General features: G+C 37.4%; 1 protein-coding gene and 1 pseudogene across 7 annotated transcripts in view; one reads left to right on the top strand and one right to left on the bottom strand.

Annotated features, from left to right (window-relative positions):
- Positions 1-21958, top strand: part of LOC114454160 (cyclin-Y-like) — a 76053-nt gene that overhangs the window by 6571 nt on the left and 47524 nt on the right. The gene's annotated exons all lie outside the window — the stretch shown is intronic.
- LOC114454605 (uncharacterized) lies at positions 11905-12022 on the bottom strand (annotated as a pseudogene).

The raw sequence follows: 21958 nt of genomic DNA, 5'->3' as shown, positions 1-21958 counted from the left end.
ATGACATGTTTGTGTGTAATTAATTTTCCCACTGGGTTTTGTGTTTTTCCTTGCCGAGGTAGGGTCTAAAGATGGGATGCTCTGGTACATTTATTATTTATTTACCCAAGTCCAGCAAACATTGGTGCAACTTTTATCTATATATCATGTTCAGGGAACAGGGAAATCACACGATATTTTATTTTGCACCCACAAATATACTCCTTCATAACACTACAGAGTATGTACACCTCTTTGTTAATCCAACCTTCAAACACATACTCATTTGACCATAATTGACAACTCTACTTAAGCTCCTCCCACTTATATGATTACATATTTCCGACAGGCACTTTACTAGCAACCAAAAACAATTATACAAAAAATGCACAAAAAGACAACTGAACGATAAAAAAAAATACACGACTCCAAAAAACAGTTACAGAAAAATACAACAAAAATATGAAAATGACTCAAAATACACAAAAATAAATATTTATACAAAAAAATACACAAAATGAACAGAAATGAACAAAAATATACAAAATGATTCCAGAATCACATTACAATGGCAAAAAAAAAAAAAAAAAAAACTATAATTATACAAAGAATGAACAAAAACACAACAAAAAGATATGCAAATACACATAATGACTCCAAAAAACATACATTACAGAAAAATACACCAAACAAAAAAATATAAAAGTAAAAAAAAAAACAACAAACACATTAATCATGTTCATGTCCCATAGAATTAAACCGTTACACTATGTACACCTCTTTGTACATCCAATCTTCAAACATGAACTCATTTGGCCATAATTAACTCTACTTAAGCTCCCACGTGAATGCATACTTCCGACGAGCACTGTACTAGTAATATTAATAGTGAAAGTAGTAATAGTAATAAAAGTAATATTATGATATTAATAGTAATAATTGCAATAACAAAATAATATAATATGCTAAAAAAACTCCACACGCACACACAGACCTCGCTTGCTTTTTAGTTAGATGTATTTTATTAGAGCTGAACTACAATTGTATTTATTATTTTAGATATTTATATAGATGTATTTTAGTAGAACTGAACTACAATTATATTTATTATTTTAGATATCGTGTGCGATGGACATGAACATGATAAATGTGTTTGTTGTTTTTTTAACTCACTTTGTATGGTGTATTTTTCTGTAATGTATGTTTTTTGGAATCATTATGTGTATTTCTGTATCTTTCTGTTGTGTTTTTGTATAATTATACGTTTTTGTTGCCATTGTAGTGTGATTCTGTTGTCATTTTGTGTATTTTTTTGTATAAATATTTAATTTTTATGTATGTTTATGCATTTCTGTTGCAATTTTGTGTACTTTTTGTATAAATATAATTTAGTTTTTTGTTTTATTTTACACATTTAGTATATTTATTATCAATACTGTGTGTGTCTACATCCATCTCCTTCGTGCACCCGCATTGTATTTTTCTGTAATGTATATTTTTTGGAGTTATGTGTATTTTTTATTCTTTCAGTTGTCTTTTTGTGTTTTACTTTACTCATTTAGTGTATTTTTATTATAAATAAATAAATACCTTGTGTGTGTGTGTGTTCCGTGTCAAGTTTGAGACGCTGATAACCAAACTCCATAGTGATTGTAGCACCAATCAGAAAAACAACAAAACTGCGCAAAACAGAACGTAAAACTCCCAACTACATAAGTGAGTAAGTAAATTAAAGTATTACCTACAATTCTGCTGTCTTTTTTAAAAAACAAAAATCATTGTTTACCTTCGAACCGAGTGGTCAGAGCTTAACTTCCATGCACGGCACCACAGAGAATCTGCAGTTTTCCAGATGGAGAATTGAACAGTTTGAGTTCAATACTGACTCTAGTGAAACAGCGCGTTATTGAACAACAGTTATATGGTTTAAACAATGGGAAACGTGTCTGTAAAAGACTCACCAGTGGCTGACGGTTTCAAATGATCTTTTCAGAGAGCTCCCGTGTTTGAGAAGCTAACAATAGCATGGCACAGGAGGAAGTGGAGGAGGAGTGGCCGCACACGTGACTCTTGCTTGCATGAGGAGCTGTGTAGTGAAATAGATATAGATGGTGCGCTAGCGCCCCCTCACACCCTGAGGTCAAAAGTTGAATAGGTTTCATTTCGGGGCCGTCCAGAAGTGAATTAAAATTAAAATAAACATTTTGAAATGACCAAATTACTCAAAAATAACAGATTCACACACTCAGGGTATTTGAAACCCGTTGACCGAGTTTCAGGTCGAACTCGGAAAGCGTCGGGGAGATATTTGCTGCACGCACGCACGCACATACACAGACCTCCCTTGCTTTTTAGTTAGATTAAACGATGCATCGCTGCTATAAAATCCGCGTCGATGGTTTTTTTGTAGTCGACATTATCGATTATGTCGACTCGTCATTGCAGCCTTAATAAAAAATAAATAAATATATATATATATGTTACAAGGCAAAAGGTTGTGTCATAGCAAGCTTAGGACAAAGTCACTGGGAGCAATTCAGGTTTAAAAAATATAAGTCCATTTATTTTCTGCTTTCAGTCCAGACAGCATTATCTTCTTTAAACAGGAAAAACAAGGAGAGAATTATCAAAAACAAATACTCCATCAAGGGGTTCAATTCAGACCTGTGTAACGCCCTAGTGGGGTAATTACAGGGTAATATCATCTAATAGTGTATCACACAAGAATGGACCAGAAGAATTTGGTAAGGTACGACTGCTGGAAAAATTCACAGCTTAACACTACAGAAATGTAAGTAAAAGACCACAGACCAGAGGATAAGTTTAAATAGCCGGCTTGTATTAGGAAAAAAATAAAGAATAAGGACATACAACAATGACAACATAAAACATACAATAGAAAAATCACAATTTTGTGTGAATCCCTTTTTGTTAAACCCTTTTTGTGTTTAATTCAGTCTCAGATCTATTTTGAGTTTTACTGGTTGCAACCTTTTAGTTAATTTTCTATTCAAGTTAGTTTTATTCAAGTGGTTCAAGGTATCATAAGCTAACTAATTAGTTTGAATCACATTTAGGTACCTTTTAAGTTGGACAGTTTGTTTACAACAAACACCACTGTAAAATACCCTTTTACAATTATTAGAAAATAAAAATACAAAAAATAGAAATAAAAAGAATTCAGCAAAAGGCTGAATCAAATCTGTATTTCACAGAAAAAAGTCTCTTCTCCCTTCACTCTGACTTAGCAGTTCAGTTCAGTCTTTATCCTCTGCAGTGTTGCAGAAGTATGGGTGAATCCTACCAGTTCAGATGAAAACCATGCACCAATCAGCAGAGGGCGTAGCACTCGAGGCAGATGCACAGCTCAGAAGGTCCACGTGGTTCGAAGGCTGGTTCGAGAGCGGCTCGCCATCTTGTTTCAAACACGTCTTCTTCAAAGTTCACTGTAGCTGGATATTTTTCAACCCACACTAAATGGCCTATCATACACAACATAAAATAGGTATGAATACATAAAATAAAAACACTGGGTAGCTCTAAAACAACGATAATGTGCATTTCTGTCCATAAATGTTGCTTTTTGAAGCAGCACCGCCATCACGTAATGGCGGACACGAGCAGAAAGATGGAACAGCCAACAGAGTTTGTGCCTTCATTTAGCTTTTAAATGCACTTTACACCTTCACATTTTACCAAAAACAACATAAATACGCTACCACAGCTTTACATTTACATGAAATAAAAAAAAAATAAATACATTTCTCTCACTCACCAAGTCCCGTTTATCACGATACCAATCTCCGCACTGGAACAGGTTGGAAAGCAAAAATACTTATCCAAGAACTTTTAGACTAGTTTTCTGCTCTCCTTTCTTCCTTCCCCGCAGCAGCACCGCCTGTATGCGTTCTCACTGCTCTCTATTCTGCAGAAGCTCCGTGTATGTTTCTGCCTGGTCTCCTTTTCTCGTTTTTATGCAGCAGCAGCAGCTCCGTGCATGTCTCCCTCGCCTAGCAGGTACATTTCCGGGAAACAATCCGGTTGGCTGATGCTAATCACATGGGTCACGCAGCTGCGTGCTTAATAGGAAGATACACTTTTTTTAAAATTATTATTATTAAAGTAGATTGAACAAATAACCCACAAATTAACAGTTTTAAACTTTTAACAAATTCTTATAAATAAATAAAATATGAAAAACGTTTTAAAACATTTTATCATATTTACCTATTCAATAACCCTTTTCACATTTATTTAATTCTTTTTTATTACTGTTGTTTATAACATGCTTTCACTTTGATAAACACAAACCTGGGTTACACCTGCTCAGACATTTCCCTCTCCATGTGTGCTGCAGGAGCCATCTTGGCTTGTTCTCCCCTCCTCACCTGCTTTTATAGGCCCGAGGCTCCGCCTCCTCAATCAATGCCTCTCATTTCTTTAACCAAAACTGAACCCTTCATAATTGTAATAAAACAAGAATTTTACAAAATATATTAAACACAATTTCTCACTTGCAAAACCAATTAAATACATGTTTGAAATCTACATTTAACAAATATTCAACATTTTAGTTGTGAGGGAGTTCTTGCTTCCTAACAATATATATATATATATATATATATATATATATATATATATATATTTTACGTATCTGTATATTTTACGTATCTGTATATGATGCTACTTTACATTGATGCAATATGATATAATAATTCCTAAATGATTGACTCACTCTATGTTGTAATACACACAATGTTTTGTCTGCCCCATAATGTAACATCTTGTTACACTTTGGGCAAAAAGTTTTAACGTTTTGGGCTGAGAATCTCATAACATTATTGATCAGTTATTACATTTAAGGTTTTATTACATTTTCTTTTGTAATATTTTTTGTTGTTGTTTACATATCGGGCTCAAACAAAGCTGTCAAATTCATTTTCAAATGCCAAATTTGGAGCAGTTAGATTTTAGGCGGGACAAGAGCAATTTCAACATTATTCTGCCCTTGTTTACACTTCAACGTATAAATGACAGACTATATAAAGTATAAAAGGCATTAGCTGTGTTTCCATTACCCTCTGAAATGTGCAAAATCTATATAGTGTAATAAAAACTGCTGATGGAAACACCCACATTTTGAAAAAACCCTCAAATATTGCAAAAAAGTATTTTTTTTTTTTTCATGAAGAGGTATTTTAGACGTTTCAATATTGAAATGTGTCACAAAAGTGCCATGGAAACACAGAACATGATGTACCTGGTCACATGACCACTTCTCTCTGAGTAAACATGACGCGGTACGTGTAGACAAAAGAGGAGACCCAGACATTTCATTGTAGGGATGTAACAATTCACTCAACTCCCGATACGATTCGATTCACGATACTGGGTTCACGATACAATTCTCTTACTATTTATTTTACAAAATGAAACTGTAAACAAATGATGACTGAAAAATATTCATTTCTTCCTTCAAACATAAAAATAAAAATACTGTACTGTATTTTCATTTTATCTTTCATTGTCAAAACAATCCCTTGATAAATTATGCAAAACCTTGCAATTTAATTAAAAATAAATCCTGAATGAAATAAATAAAGAAATAGTACAAATGAAGAAAAAGCCTAAATTCTGGCTCTATAGTAAACAATGCAAAACTGCATAATAGTTCTTTTTCTTTTTAAAAGTGCAACTGAAAATGTATTTTGTGCCTTAACAATTGGACTTTAAAACAAATTCAATATCAAAGAAATAATATCAATAAACAAACTATGGCGTTCATTTTCTCTCTCTCTCTCTCTCTCTCTCTCTCTCTCTCTCTCTCTCTCTCTCTCGTTTGTCCCGTTCCTCTCTGTGACCCTCTGACCTTAGATTTCACATGTTCTTTCTTTCTTATCTCTTTCATTTTGTCTTGGGGAAGCCAAAATGCTTCCACACTTCTGATTTAAAACACGGTGGTGCATCCTGAATTTCAAATTCTAAATAGATAGCGCCCTCTGTTGTAGTAAAAAAATAAATAAAATAAAATAAAAAAAACTTTTTTTTATTTCAAGTACTGCGATTCAATTTCAGAGTATCGATGTGAATCGTGACACCTTTGAATTGATTATTAACTGCCTCACGATTAATCTTTACATCCCTGTTTTTATGAGCGTCCGTCTTTCTGTGCCGAAGTCTTACACGTTCCATCCTTGTGGGTTAACGTAGCACAATGTGAGCCCGCCCCCTCTATGTTTACATGTGTTTACTCTTTGAGTAGCTATATGTGTGCCACAGGCATGTTTAATGTTTTATTCACACTTTTACTTCTACAACAGATTCTGTTAAGTTGTTAAATTCTTAAAAAAAAAGAAGACGAAAGAAACCACATACATCTGTAAAAGTGCCCAGTACATCCAACTTCCAGCTAAAATGCATTGAGGAGTGAGATCATTTCATAAGGACTGATGTGGTTCACTGACACAATTTGGAAATTTTTTGGTTCAATACGATAATCGCACGGTGAAATATTGCGATATATCGCAGAATTAGTTTTTCCTACACCCTAATATAACACTGTAGGGATGTAACGATTAATCGTAAGGCAGTTAAAAATCGGTTCATAGGTACCACGGTTCACATCGATGCTATGAAAATTAAATCGCAGTACTTTTTTTAACCAGCAGAGGGCGCTATATATTAATCCTTCCAGAAGCGGACGTGACGGGCGGAATCTGCTACTATTTTCTTTCTGGCCGCCATTTACTGTTAAACATGCTCATAAATGATTCTTTACTTCTTTAGCACTGAAAGAATATCTGTAATATTACGTGAATATCTGTAAAAGTCAGGTTTTCCTATTAACTCTGTCTGCTAGCATAGCGTCTCTTCTTCACTGGTGGAATAACTGCATGCCAACCGACCACTGGTTTACCAGCGCCCTCTGTTGGTCTAAACAAATATCTGACGTAAATACAGTAAAATGACTGTTTTTTTTTTTTTTAAAGTCCAATTGTTAAGGCACAAAATACATTTTCAGTTGCACTTTTAAAAAGAATAAGAACTATTATGCAGTTTTGAATTGTTTATTATAGAACCAGAATTTAAATTAATAGGTTTCTTCATTTGTATCGTTCCTTTATTTATTTAATTCAAGATTTATTTTTAGTTAAATTGCATCATTTTGAATAGTTTATCAAGGGATTCTTTTGACAATGAAAAATAAAAGGAAAATAGTACAGTATTTTCCCCCAAAAAATATGGGAATGTCAACATTCCCATTTTGTAAAATAAATCGTGAGAAAATCGTATCGTGAACCCAGTATCGTGAATCGAATCGCATCGGGAGTTGAGTGAATCGTTACATCCCTATAACACTGCATTAAAAATCTTGTGTTTGGAGGCTAACTGTCATTAGTGGATGCTGATTAGGGATGGGCGATATGGACTAAAAAAATTGTCCAGATAATTTCTGGTATTTATCATGATAACGAAAAACATCACAAAAAAAAAAAAAAAAAACTATAAATAAATAAAACAATTCCCAACTTAAAGTGTAAACAGGTTCATTAAACAAACACAAATATATTTGAATCCATCAACACAATAAAAATCAGTGCATGTGGGTCACTCTATTAGTGTTGTTGTACTAAATTAATTTATTTCCTGACCTAAAATGAAATTCCATCCATCCATCCATCCATCTATCTATCTTCTTCCGCTTAGCCGTTTCCGGGTCACGGGGGCAGCATCCTCAGTAGGGAGGCCCAGACTTCCCTCTCCCCGGCCACTTCCTCCAGCTCTTCCGGGGAACCCCGAGACCTTCCCAGGCCAGCCGAAAGACATAGTCTCTCCAGCGTGTCCTGGGTCTTCCCCGGGGCCTCCTTCCGGAGGGACTTGCCCTGAACGCCTCACTAGGGAGGTGTCCAGGGGGCATCACCTGGGGCAGAACCTCATCTCCAACCCGGAGAAGGCACTCCACCTTTTTCAGGTCGAGAACCATGGACTCGGATTTGGAGGTGCTGATTCTCATTCCGGCCGCTTCACACTCTGCTGCGAACCGATTCAGTGAGAGTTGAAGGTCACGGTATGTTGGAGCCAACAGGACCACATCATCTGCAAAAAGCAGTGATGCAATACTGAGGCCCCCGAACCGGACCCCCTCAACGCCCTGACTGCGCCTAGAAATTCTGTCCATAAAAGTTATGAACAGAATCGGTGACAAAGGGCAGCCCTGGCGGAGTCCAACCCTCACCGGAAACGATTTCGACTTACTGCCGGCAATGCGGACCAGACCCTGAATCCGGTCATACAGGGAACGAACAGCTCCTATCAGGAGGTTCAATACCCCATACTCCCGGAGGACCCCCCACAGGAATCCCCGAGGGACACGGTCAAATGCCTTTTCCAGGTCCACAAAACACATGTGGACTGGTTGGGCAAATTCCCATGACCCCTCAAGGACCCTGCTGAGGGTGTAGAGCTGGTCCACAGTTCCACGGGCAGGACGAAAACCACATTGCTCCTCCTGAATCCGAGGTTCAACTATCCGGCAGACCCTCCTCTCCAGTACCCCTGAATAGACCTTACCGGGGAGGCTGAGGAGTGTGATCACTCTATAATTGGAACACACCCTCCGGTCCCCCTTCTTAAAAAGGGGGACCACTACCCCGGTCTGCCAATCCAGAGGCACTGCCCCCGATGTCCACGCGATGTTGCAGAGTCGTGTCAGCCATGACAGCTCCACAACATCCAGGGCCTTGAGGAACTCCGGGTGGATCTCATCCACACCCGGGGCCCTGCCACCGAGGAGCTTTTTAACCACCTCGGCAACCTCAGCCCCAGAGATAGGAGAGACCACTCTCTGTTCCCCGGCCCCTGCTTCCTGATTGGAAGGCGTGTTGGTGGGATTGAGGAGGTCTTCAAAAGGCCCGGTAGGACTCCTTCTTCAGCTTGACGGCATCCCTCACCTCCGGTGTCCACCAACGGGTCCGGGTATTGCCGCCACGACAGGCACCGACTACCATGCGGCCACAGCACCGATCAGCCGCCTCAGCAACAGAGGCACGGAACATGGCCCACTCGGACTCAATGTCCCCCGCCTCCTCCGAGACATGGTTGAAGTTTTCCCGGAGGTGGGAGTTGAAGCTCCTTCTGAAAAAATGAAATTATGAAATTATTTTCTAAAAAAAAAAGCACAAGAAAAGCACAAATAACTCCATCAGTGTTTTTACTGCTGTTGAATCTTGTTTCATTTATCTTATGAGTTACATAAAGTTATGGTTAAAAAATAGCTCTCTGATTTCCTATAATTAAACCAGATCAAGCTGATGATTTAATCATTCAGTATATTTATGTGTAATAATCTCAATAGTTACATTAGTCTATTGGGACCAGCTTTGTCTGTGAACACGTAAAATATAATTAAAAATATTGCGTTTCACAAGTTTGGACAAATGAATAATTATTTTTTATGCTAATATTTATTTCACACATTGTTTAGTTTTTATTGTTCCATACAGGTATTAAATCTGACCATAAACAAATCTATGGCTCTCTGTGGTTTATGACAGTAAGAGTTCTTTTACTTGGTCTATTATTCCTTATATTGAGTGGTTAGCATTAGCTCTTAGCTCAGTCTGTGTGTCAGTGGGTTAGCTTAGCATAGTTAGCTTTAGTTGAGTTTCCAGTTCATAATCGTTGCTCCAGGTTCATCTCTGTACCCGTGTTTGTGGAATTTAGGGTGGATCTGATGGAGGAACTTGGATTGGTTCACTTTGTTGGATGGTTGTTTGGTTTTAACCAAGTAGTGGTTCATGATGTATCGCATCTTGGCAGCTTCAGGTAGTTGTGACGAGCACCGCCGTCTGTGAGTGTGAGAGCTGGGGGCGGGAGGCGTGGTGCACGCCGTGGAGGCTTCGCTGCTGAGCTCCCATGAACAACGTTTCGCTACAGAGAATAATAAGTTGACATCAAACAGGGACAGTTTTGTCCTGTGGAACAAGGTTTTTTTTAGGGCATTCTTGGCTAAATTGAGGGACAAATGTTCCTCGCTAATTTCCGACATGGGAATTTATCGTTTATATCTTGGGATGACAAATTCTTACCGGTGAGAATATTTTTGACAATAAATCATAAACTATAAAATATCGCACATTCCTAATACTGATGTTCGGTCCCAACCTGCCACTGGGTTCCAAAGGGGCACAATATTTCCACTACTTTTCCATGAGAACCTGAGGACCGTAATTTTTATTACAAAAATATTAGGGTCATTGACGAATAAGGAATTCCACCGCATGATATTTACTAAAATGGGCATTATTAGGCAAGGTTTGCATGAAAATTGTGTTGTAAATAAAAATAGAAATACTTTGAAATGTTATACAGGACTATAGTAGAACTAAAATAGGGCACAAAAAAAATTTGAATAAATTTAGAGTAATATTAAAGATTTTTTCAAAACAACAACCATGGCTGCACAGTCGCACCACATGACATATTGACACTTTAAATAACAGAATAAATCACAGATTTAAATAATCAAAATGAGCACAAACGTTCTTATATGCATCCTTAAATCTAAAACTTTTTTTTTCTTACGCACTTTGTTTACGTTTGCTAAAGACACTCCAGGTCATAGATGACTTTGATCTATTTTAGTTTTATTGTATCTAAACAGCAAAATATGCTTTTGTTGGACACAAATACCTCTCTTTTGTAAATTTAACATATTTCAGGTATTTCTTATTAATTTTGTTAAGTAATTTAGACTTTCACAACACATTTTTATTTAAAATCAAAAAGTTTGAATGCATGAATTCATCCAAATCAATTTCTAAATATATACACATACATTTTATTTAATTTCATTTAGTATGATGTAGTTAAGAACTGACTTTTTAAAGTTAGGCAAACTGGATTATTTTGCTTTTACTTTAAGGCTGTCCTAGAAAAATTAAACATAGGAAAATACACATTTTAGAGATTTACGAATTGATAAAAAAAAAAAAAAAAAAAAAAAAAAAGATGTTCACCAAATTACTGAAAAGTGTTTGTAAAATCTTAGCTTTTTTGTTTTGGATCTAAGCAACAGTGTAAGTATTTGGTATTATTTTCCATGGAGTTTGCGGGGGCAGGTGGGGCATTGCCCCCCGTAGTGGTCAAAATGTTTCTAACTTACACAATATACAAATGTTTTAAGTGCCAAAAAACACAGTGACTAGGAAAGAATAAAAACAGCGATATAAAATTCAGAGGTTTACAAAATAAAACCAAGTAAAAAAGTTTTAAAGGACAAGCAACCGATGACATTTGACCCTCCTGCTTCCCGTAGCAGCTGAGTGCTTTGTTTACAACATGGAGGACACCGCGGGTGATCCATAGACACTGAAAAAACAAGCTGGTGTAGTGGAAAATAATCCTACGCGTGAAAGCCTCCTACAGGCACATTCGCACTAATAGCGTAGTAAATATTTACATGTATAACTACAATATTTTGCTACCATAAATTTTCAAATGCGGACTGTGGAGTTACGTTGTTAGAGACTTTAAATGCAATAATCTACGTTGTTGGACTTTTAAATGCTTTTAATCCATATGGATGATTTTATTCTCTCCTACCTATTGTTTAACTTAGTGTTTTACAACTGACAGTAATAATAATAATAATGCATCAATTTTATATAGCACTTTATCATAGACACTCAGACGCTTTACAGAATTTAGGCATTATTCTTTCACTCCACACTTAATGGTGGCAAACTACTGTTGTAGCCACAGCTGCCCTGGTGCAGACTGACGGAAGCGAGGCTGCCATAGTGCGCCATCGGCCCCTCCGATCACCACCAACACTCACTCATACACTACGTTCATACTAGGCAATGTAGGTGAAGTGCCTTGCCCAAGGACACAATGACAGATACCACTGCAGCGACTGCCACCCCACTGTGGCACCTGGAATTCTCAGTGGTCTCCCATCCAACTACTAACCAGGCCCAGACCTGCTTAGCTTCCAAGATCTAACGGGATCGGGCAATGACAGGCTGGTGTGGCCACAGTTAAATTAAAGCACATGTATCCAGTGTTTTATGATAGATCATGTAGAACATAATAAATAACACTGCTTAATTTGAGCAACTTTACTCTCTTTATGTTACAGTGGAGGCTGAGCATTTCAAGCTGCATTTTGGATTTACTGTATTTTGGCAGGTCCATAATACAGCTTTAGAAACGTACACACACACACACACACACACACATATATATATATATATTTATTTTTTTGCTCCCCCCCTGGCAAGAATCTCAAACTCCGCCTATGGTGACTAAGACTAAACCTCACCATAAACATAATCCTAAGATGCTACGTATCTGCACTTTGGTAAACGTACCAATAGCACCGTTGATTGTCCATACGGCAACCATACAAATAGACACTTTCTTGTCTATTTTTGGGACCCAAAGTGAACACCCTGGTCTTTTAAGTGCCTGCTTATGAGTAGAGCGAGTCATTGAAAACCCATCAGTTTAAACTTGCTTTTTTTTATTGTTAATCATCTATAAACAGACATATACACACAATCAAATGAACAGTTCATGTCTGGGGTACAGAGGAACAATCTAACAATACAATTAGATGCATGCTAGTTTTAAAGTTGGAGTTCTGTAGTGCCTCCATGAAGGGCCTTGTAGACGGTCCATTTCTTCCACCTGCAGTGGTTTAATTCCCAGTTTGTTTGAAGGTAACATACACTAACCTGAGAAAAAGATGCATGAAGGCCATGTTTCCCCTGACAGCTGATTTATCTTAACTCACGCCTGCAGGAGTTGTTTATTTTATGGCTTCAATAAAGATGTTAAGTAATTGATTGCTGATGAGGCAGAATTATTGGTGAAATACTGCAGCTACTGGTGGCTTGTTTGGTTGGAGTGCTTTGTAGCTATAAAAAAATAATGCAGCATTCATAAATGCATTTCTGTTTTTGACCCTTTATAATTGTAAATAGTTCATTCATATCAAACTACATTTTCCTATTTGAGCTACAGCAGCATAAACAGATTGGTTTGATTGTGAAAAACAATCAGGAAGCAGGTCACAAACGGACAATACAGTTGCATAAAAAATGAACAAAATTATTAATAAATATACAAAATGAAATGAAGGAAGGAAATTACACAAAACAAAAAGCACAAGAATGCAAAAATACACAAAAAGGCAATAATATTTCATAAAATAACAACAAAATTATAAAAACATTGACTCCAAAAAATACACAAATACAAGATTACACAAAAAGATGCTGAAATTACACCCAAATAACAGATATACACAAAATGACACGATACAAAAAATAAAAGTAAAATTTACTCAAAGAACAACAAAAATAAAAAAAATTACTTTAAAAAAAAAATGCAAATTAAATTACAAAAAATACGTAAACGGACAATTAAAACTACAAAAACACAAAAAACATACAAAATTATAGAAAAATATACAAAAAGACAATAACAAAAATGAAGGAAATTAATTTGAAATTTTAAAAATTACAAAAAATATGTAAAAGGACAATAAAACTTCAAAAGATCAACAAAAAATACTGAAAACATACAATTCCAAAACATACATTACAATATATTAAAATCACACAAAAGAAGAACAATGATAGACAAAACGACGACCACAAAAATACAGAAAAATATACAAATTAACAAGTAACTTTGGGAGCAGGTTACAACTAAAAAATAAATCCAGGTTATATTTATTGTCATAAAACATGAGGCACAGAATGAATAAATGCTTTGTAAAATGCATTAACATTTATTCTGAGCAGTTGCATGGGCAGTTCATGGACTCGGTTAAAATCTGTTTAAACTTTAACTTGATCTTGTCTGCTGGAGCAGCTTAAGGTTCCATCAGCATGACTTCAAGTTCACACAGCCTGAGCTTCTGTTTTCTGAAGTGTGTAAATTACCATTACATTAAATATTAAATATGCCTTTTTATCGTCGATATTGTCCAAGCTACAAATTCAAGTTTTGTCCTGGAGAGAAACACAAAGTCTACATCTCTGTAGACACTTTAAACCAAGAGGTGCTATTTTCACTCCACTTTAATTACAAAACAATGTATTCCAGTTGCTGAAAGTAAAAGTGAAGCGAGATTACATGTAATGTAATATGTTCCTCTGAGGAGGAACCAGACCTCTGTTTGGGTTTTATTTACACATAGACTTCTGTCAATGAGTGACGAGTTTGTCTCATCTATGGTAAACTTAGTTATTTTCTAACACACATGGGTGAGTGTTGCTCGCAGGCTAATTTAAATCAAGCCATGGGTTATTCATGGCTGCTTGATGAGCCTGAGGTGTCTCTTTACTATAAATTCCAGACATGTTGACCTACATTTACTGTTCATTATAGTACCGTAGTTTTTTTTCTCTTTATTTTATGCACGGCTCTTAATTATGTTTGGATTGTTAATGACCTATGTAAAGTTGAATTTACTGCCTTCATTTGAAATGTCCTTCTATGGGGAATTCCAAATAAGTATTTGAATCAAAATTAAATTAAAAAAACAATTTTTTTTTCAAACTAAATTAAGTATTTAATGGTACATAAAGATAAGAGTTTGTAGTAGTCAATTAACTATTGTAGAGGCTCTGATTTTCCCTTTAAAAATGTACCCAATTTTGCATCAGTTTTACACATTTCTATAGCATCTACGTATCAGTAAAAACATTTTCGTTTTTTGTTTTCTTGTCTTTCGTCAATCAAGTGTTTGGCAATCATGGCAAACACTTAATCAGTTACTTAATACGATTAAAGGAGTTACTATTGTCATTAATTTAATATCTTTACAAAACAAGCACAAGATTACACAAGATTTGATGTCCAGCCGTTTTCTACACTTGACAAAGCCAAAACATATTGTTGTAAATGTGTGATATTGTCTCAAAACCTGGATTTAGTTCTATTGAAGATGGTGAAGTCGAAGTAAATCATATTTTGCGCGAGACAAATAGTCCATTTGAGGTTAAAGTCGGTGTTGCATTGAATTCCCAATTTGCATGTCACAATATGATATACATGGAGATAAGTATGAAGTACAATTTATTCAATTTTTTTAAAAACTTGCAAGAACAAGTAAACTTAACGTAATTCATGTACTAATATCAAAAACAAAGTGGTATGTTTATCAAATTGTCAAATTAAATTTTTCAAAAAAGTTCAACTGTAGCTTCTACAACAGATTCAGATTCTATTTTTATTTATTTTTTATTTTTACATCTATCAAAGTGTCCAGTATGTTTATAAACTGCAATCAACTTCAAGCTAAAATGCATTGAGGAGTGAGGTAGTTTAAAGTGCTAAAAAATGTGGCTGTGACAAATCCAGAGTCCAACCTTCTTGTTCTCCTTCGTTAGGAACACTGACCTGTTTATCTGTTTATTGTTGCGTTTATAACACATACATTTAACTGCGTTCTCGCGCGATTATATGAATATTATGAGAACTGCTCTGTCTCCTGACGTCACAGTTGTTCAAGCAGAGCGCACCGTGACGCACTCAAAACGCAACCGGTGTGAATTACCGGACGGCGGACAGCGGTGAAAAACCAGATTGGTGCCGTGGCGCAGCGGAGACGTATCCAGTGGAAACCCCGGGTAAGGGTGTGCCAAAATATCGATTTGACAATATATCGCAAGGGTTCTTCTAACAGTACGTTATCGATTCACTGGCACCAAATATCTATATTTTTCCCTTGTTACACAAGTTAAGTATAGGGCCCTCTAAAACATATATAAAATCCGCAACAACTGAATCAAATGGACAGAATCGGCATGAAATGCGTCACCGTGAGGCAAGGAATGTTTTAATATAGGGAAATGTTTTCGGGGAGCGCTCCTCCCGTCTTGGCTGCATTAAACATCGCTTAAAACACCCGAAATGGTGTCTAAACTTAAAATCTACGGAAATCATCAACTTTAATCAGTTTCACTTGCTCAGAGTGTTTGAACATCATCTAATCAGAGCTACAGAAGATCTGTGGGAAAAGTCGCGTGTTGCTGTGGACGAGACCATCGATGCCAGGGTAATGCACTGACTGAAATGTTTATTTTTCATATGCAGTTAATTCTGCTTGTTAAGTAGCACTGATATGTGTCTATGTTTATGGAGAAGTTGATAATACTCCACATTCATTTAGTTTTTATTGATTTAAATTTAATTTGCACAAACATTAACAATATTTTAGTGAAGCATTATTTAGTAACAACCTTCCCTTAAAGACTTAAATGTAACACAAGGACATGTGACTAGTTATGGTCAGTGTGTGTTAAGAAGAGCCACTGTTTTTACTTGGCTATTCACGTGAAATTGATTCAGTGCAGTATATCGATGTATCGACTGTCGTAATATCGCTGTATCGGGAAAATATCATTATCGCGGGCAAAAATAAAACAAAATATATCATATTGCGAAGTACCTGGCGATACCCAGTCCTACAATGACTGTTTGAGAGGCTGAATCGTGTCGGCTGATGCTATTTTCAGCTTCATAAATAGGATTCATCTACATTTCTTTTACTCTGAAACTCTGTTAGTCCTCAAAGGAACAGAAGGTTGTTTAAGATGGAACAGTTTTCATTTTCCAAACAAATCAACTTGTTGCTGGGTGTTAATGAAAACTCAATTGCCTGTGACAACCTCATTCTGCCGTCTCATTTGCTTTGATGGTCTCGTCGGGGGCAGCTGCATCTACAGTCCACAAATTACCTGCTAGAGCATCCTCTCCCCACGCTGATGTCTCTGGAGAAATACATGTCGTTACGTCCGCCTTCTGCCTGTTCTGATGAAGACAAAGAGGGCAATTCCGTGACACTCATTAAAGCAAGACGAAGTGTCTCTGAATATGATGTTGGAGTAGTATTTCTATTCTTTCCCCCCTTCTTTAGCATTAGTTTGAGTCCATAAGAGCATGTAATGCAACGTAGTTTAATCAGAAGCAATGGATTATTTTTCTTTGTGTTTATTCTAAAACTTAGCACCAATTTTGAAAATGTTACTTTAAAAATAACTAGTATTAAGGTTATTGCAGAATAATGTAACATGCAGAAATGACAAATCTATGCAGCTATGTAACAATCTTTCTGATAGACGTCAATAAAGCCCCTGAAACTGAACGTTTTCTAATGATCGTGATTGTTAAAACAAAAATGTAGAGCACTAGTTCTTTGTTACACATCATGAGGTCTAATAAAATCTGGATCCTTCTGCTCCTCCACTGTCTTGTTTCACTATGTGCAATGTAATGTATTTTTAAAGGGAAAACCTTTGTCCACATCCACCAATGTTTGAGTCCATTTAAACAAAGCCAAAAAAACAATCAGATTAGAGAAGTCTGCTACCATCCGTGTCTATATAAAAATGATGTTTTCATACAAATACAGAAAACTATCAACAGTTTTTTTAAACATGAAAATGCGTATTTATTAGGGCTGCCAATCGATTAAAATATTTCCTCTTAATTAATCATGTGATATTAATCATATATTTTTGTATCCATTCCAAATGTATGTTAAAGGGATCTTTTTTTTTTCTACTTGTCTGCACATGCTGTCAAAAGTCGACACTACAAGAAGTGCAATCAATATGAGACAGCAATGCATGTTTTGTTATTGGAATTAACAAAAAATTATTTATTTTATTGCTTAATTGTGACCATCACCAGCCCTCCTTAAGGAAGGGTAAGAAACCTTTTATTATAGGGAGGATATAAAAAGGGAGAGCAGTGTTACACCTAGGTGAAGGGGGAGGGGAAAGGGAGCAGGAAGGAGAGACTCAAGGTAGGAAATAGAAAGGGTGGGGAAGAATAGATTATTTTACAGTGAGAGTGAGATGTGAAGTTGTAGAACATATTGTGCTTATTATGTTGTGTAATCTACCCAGTATGGTGACAAGTGTGAAACTTAGCTATAAAGTTGGTGGCTGTGGACAGGGGGAATGAGTGAGTGGTAGTACCTAAAGCAGGTATTTGGGATGAACCTGTCTAAAGTTAAGCCCAGTATGAGTTCTATCCCACATCCCAAGGCGTGCCATTGCATCGTATACTAGTAAATGTGCAAAAACCGCTACCGCAAACCCAGGAACTGCTCCGGGCCCGCAGATGCAGCCAGGACAGCAGAAAGAGTGGGGGCCAAGGAGCCCCAGGCCACCCCCCCACGGCGGAGCAGCCCCCCAGACGCCCCCAAGATCCCAGGCCGAGAAGCAGCCACTGCCCCCCACGCACACATCCGAGGAAGCTCCAAGCAGCCGAGCACCAAACTCCCAACCCCAAGGCCCCCCGCCAGCATCCCGCCCCACCCCTACCCACCCACACTCAAGCACCCAACCCCCCGAAGGGAGGGCCCAGAGAGCCCCCCGTCCGGGACCCCAGCAGAAGAGCCAAGGCCCATGCCCAGCAGCCGGCCAGAGCCACGCCGAATGGGCAGCCAGTGGGCGCCCTCCGGCGGGCCCAGGGCAAGCATGGACCGGACCCCAGGCCAGAAGGACCCGGAACGGAAGCAGTACCAAGAGCAGCGCCCCCCAGGGACGACGACCACGCCCATAGCCGCCTAGGGTACCAAGGGGACGCTGCAAGTCGCCCCAGGCGCACCGACCGATCACCCCAGAGCGTGCCAAATCGCCTTTCCTTGATGTGTGTGTTTGTGGAGATAATGTCACCACGACACAGTATCTGTTAGACCTGAAACTTTGTCAACAGCTTCCAAAGCTTCCAGCTTATTTAGGTGGAACACCTGTCTGCTTCCTTGATACTCCTACTCCACCATGATCACCATCATTTCCTCCAACACTCTTACTGCTAAATCCACTGCTAACCAAAACCCGTTCAAGTGTAAGTTGCCTTTATTTTTCCTAATCATCACAGGTAAACCTCAACTATGAAAGACAAAATAAGAAGAAAAAAAATCCAGAAAATGACATTGTCGGATTTTTAATGAATTAATTGATAAATCCCTCGGTAAAATAAGTATTTGGTCATCTACAAACAAGCAAGATTTCTGTCTCTCACAGACCTGTAATTTCTTCTTTAAGAGGCTCCTCTGTCCTCCACTCCTCACCTGTGTTAAAGGGGACATATCATGGTTTTAAATCCTTCCTTTTTACATATATATCATACAGCTGTGGTCTATATAAAGCGGAACTGCAATGCTTGGGTATGAATTCCTCATTATTATAGCTCCACAGGCCCCTTTTCTACCCCTTTTCTGATGTGCTTCTGAGAGCAACTTGTTTTGGTGCGGTCTCTTTAAATGCAAATGAGACACTCCATACCCCGCCCCCTCTTCAGGTGACACTCGGTTCAACTCCACCCTGCTCGGCCATTTTTGTAGTTTGATAGAAGAGATACGGCTATGTAGCGGCGCAAAACACAATTAAGTGCTTGATGCACAACTCTAATAACAACTAGCGGTACTATGGGAGACCTGGATATGAATGTAATCAAATAATCAAACGAGGGATGTACAGAAATGAAAATTCTAGGCCAAAACCAAAACACCAAAATAAATTATTATGCCAGTTATTAGTATAATCAAAATTATGGCTGTGTGAAAGTGTACTAGCCAAGGCAAGGCAAGGCAAGGCAAGGCAAATTTATTTATATAGTGCATTTCATACTCAAGGCAACTCAATGTGCTTTACATGATAAAACATTCAATTGTTTAAAATCAATAAGAACATTTAAAATCATCAGTAAAATCAATTAAAATCATCAGTAAAATCATCATTACATCAACAACATGACAAAAAATCTCTCTCTCAATCATATGCAGTAGAGAAAAAAAGTGCCTTTAACTTTGATTTAAAAATGTTCACATTGGATGCTGACTTCAGCTCCGCTGGCAGTTTGTTCCACTTCTTTGCAGCATAACAACTAAAAGCAGCATCACCATGTTTACTGTGAACTCTGACCTGCTGGGTTCATACCTGACTAACATGTCACTGATGTATTCTGGACCAAACCCATTCACAGATTTATACACCAGCAGCAGAACTTTAAAGTCTATTCTGAGGCTGACTGGGAGCCAGTGTAAAGACTTTAAAACTGGAGTAATGTGCTCTGACCTCTTTGTTCTGGTTCAGACCTGAGCTGCAGCGTTCTGAACCAGCTGTAGCTGTTTGATGCTCTTTTAGGGGATTCCTGTCAGAAGACCATTACAATAGTCCAGTCTGCTGGAGATAAAAGCATGGACCAGTTTCTCCTGATCTTTCTGAGCCATTAAACCTTTCACTCTGGAGATGTTCTTTAGGTGGTAGAAGGCTGTTTTTGTGATAGATTTGATCTGACTGCTGAATGTAAGATCTGAGTCAATCAGAACACCAAGGTTTTTGACTTGGTCTTTAGCTTTTAAAGATCGAGACTCAAGATAATTGCTGACAGCAGTCCTCTTTTCCTTGTTACCAAAGACAATCACCTCCGTCTTGTCATGGTTTAGTTGAAGGAAGTTTTCACTCATCCAGCAGTTTATTTTTTCTAAACAGTCACACAACACCTCAATGGGACCATGGTCATCTGGGTTCAGTGATAGATATAGTTGTGTGTCATCTGCATAGCTCTGATAATCAACCTTACAGTTCTGTAAAATTTGTCCTAAAGGAAGCATGTAAAGGCTAAACAGAAGGGGTCCAAGAACAGATCCCTGAGGAACCCCACAGGACATTGGTAATCTGTCAGATTCAAAGTTTCCAATGCTTACAAAATAGCTTCGCTCCTCCAAGTATGACTTAAACCATTGCATTACTTTTCCATTTAGTCCAACCCATGTTTGCAATCTGTGCAACAAAATTGTATGATCTACAGTGTCAAATGCAGCACTTAGATCCAACAGAATGAGAACAGATACTTTTCCTGAATCAGTGTTCAACCTTATGTCATTGATCACTTTGATAAGAGCAGTTTCAGTGCTGTGATGAGAACGAAAACCTGACTGAAATTTATCAAATATTTTGTTGAATGTTAAGAATTGACTCAGTTGGTTGAAGACCACCTTCTCAATGATCTTGGCCATGAATGGAAGGTTGCTGATTGGTCTATAGTTAGCCGGTATAGAGGCATCCAGTGTTCTCTTTTTTAACAGCGGTTTCACAGCAGCTGCTTTCAGGGATTTTGGTACGGTGCCTGATTGGAATGAGCAGTTAATTATCTGACACAGATCAGTGACAATTGACTTTACAACAGTTTTAAAGAAGTTTGAGGGTATAGTGTCAAGGCAACATGTTGATGGATTCAGCTGCTGAACAGTCTCCTCTATTGTTTTTGGGTTCACTGTAATAAACTCTAAACTAACCTTACTATTATATAATTGTAATTGTATAAATTAATATTATTACTTCAAAGATTAAATCAATTAAAAATATATGAAAATATTTATTTAGCAGTGACATTCCAACATTGCACAATATAAAGTACTACATAAAATCTTAAACTCGTACATTAATTACAGTAAAAAATGTACAGGCATATGTGCTGAAAGATAATTAAATGAAATGTTATTTCATCATCTCATCAGCTCTCCGGGTCCATGTGTCGACAGCGCTGCGTGTCGATGTAACAAAGGAAAATAATTCACACTTGAGTGCAAACCTCTGCTTAGAAGATGCTTTAGAGCTCAGATGCGTTAAAAACGGCTGCTCCACGGACACGTTGGCTCGTATACAGACACTAGCTAACCACGGTGGGTGTTTGCTGGCGTATTTACATCTTGTTTCGTTGAATAAAAGTGTTCAGTGCATCACTAAATCATACAACAAATTAGGGATGTAATGATTAATCGTATGGCAGTTAAAAATCGTTTCATAGGTATCACGGTTGATATTGATTTTCTGAAAATTGAGTCGCAGTAATTTTATCTGTTTATCCTTTTCTTGTCCAAATGCTGAGGCGGCGGGCGGAATCTGCTTCGACTTTGTGTCTGGCCGTCTTCTACTCTTAAATA

This window comes from Gouania willdenowi, chromosome 20 (assembly GCF_900634775.1).
Source record: "Gouania willdenowi chromosome 20, fGouWil2.1, whole genome shotgun sequence".
Lineage (NCBI taxonomy): Eukaryota > Metazoa > Chordata > Actinopteri > Blenniiformes > Gobiesocidae > Gouania > Gouania willdenowi.
The sequence above is the reverse complement of the archived record's forward strand: the minus strand, read 5'-3'. Positions and strand labels throughout refer to the sequence as shown.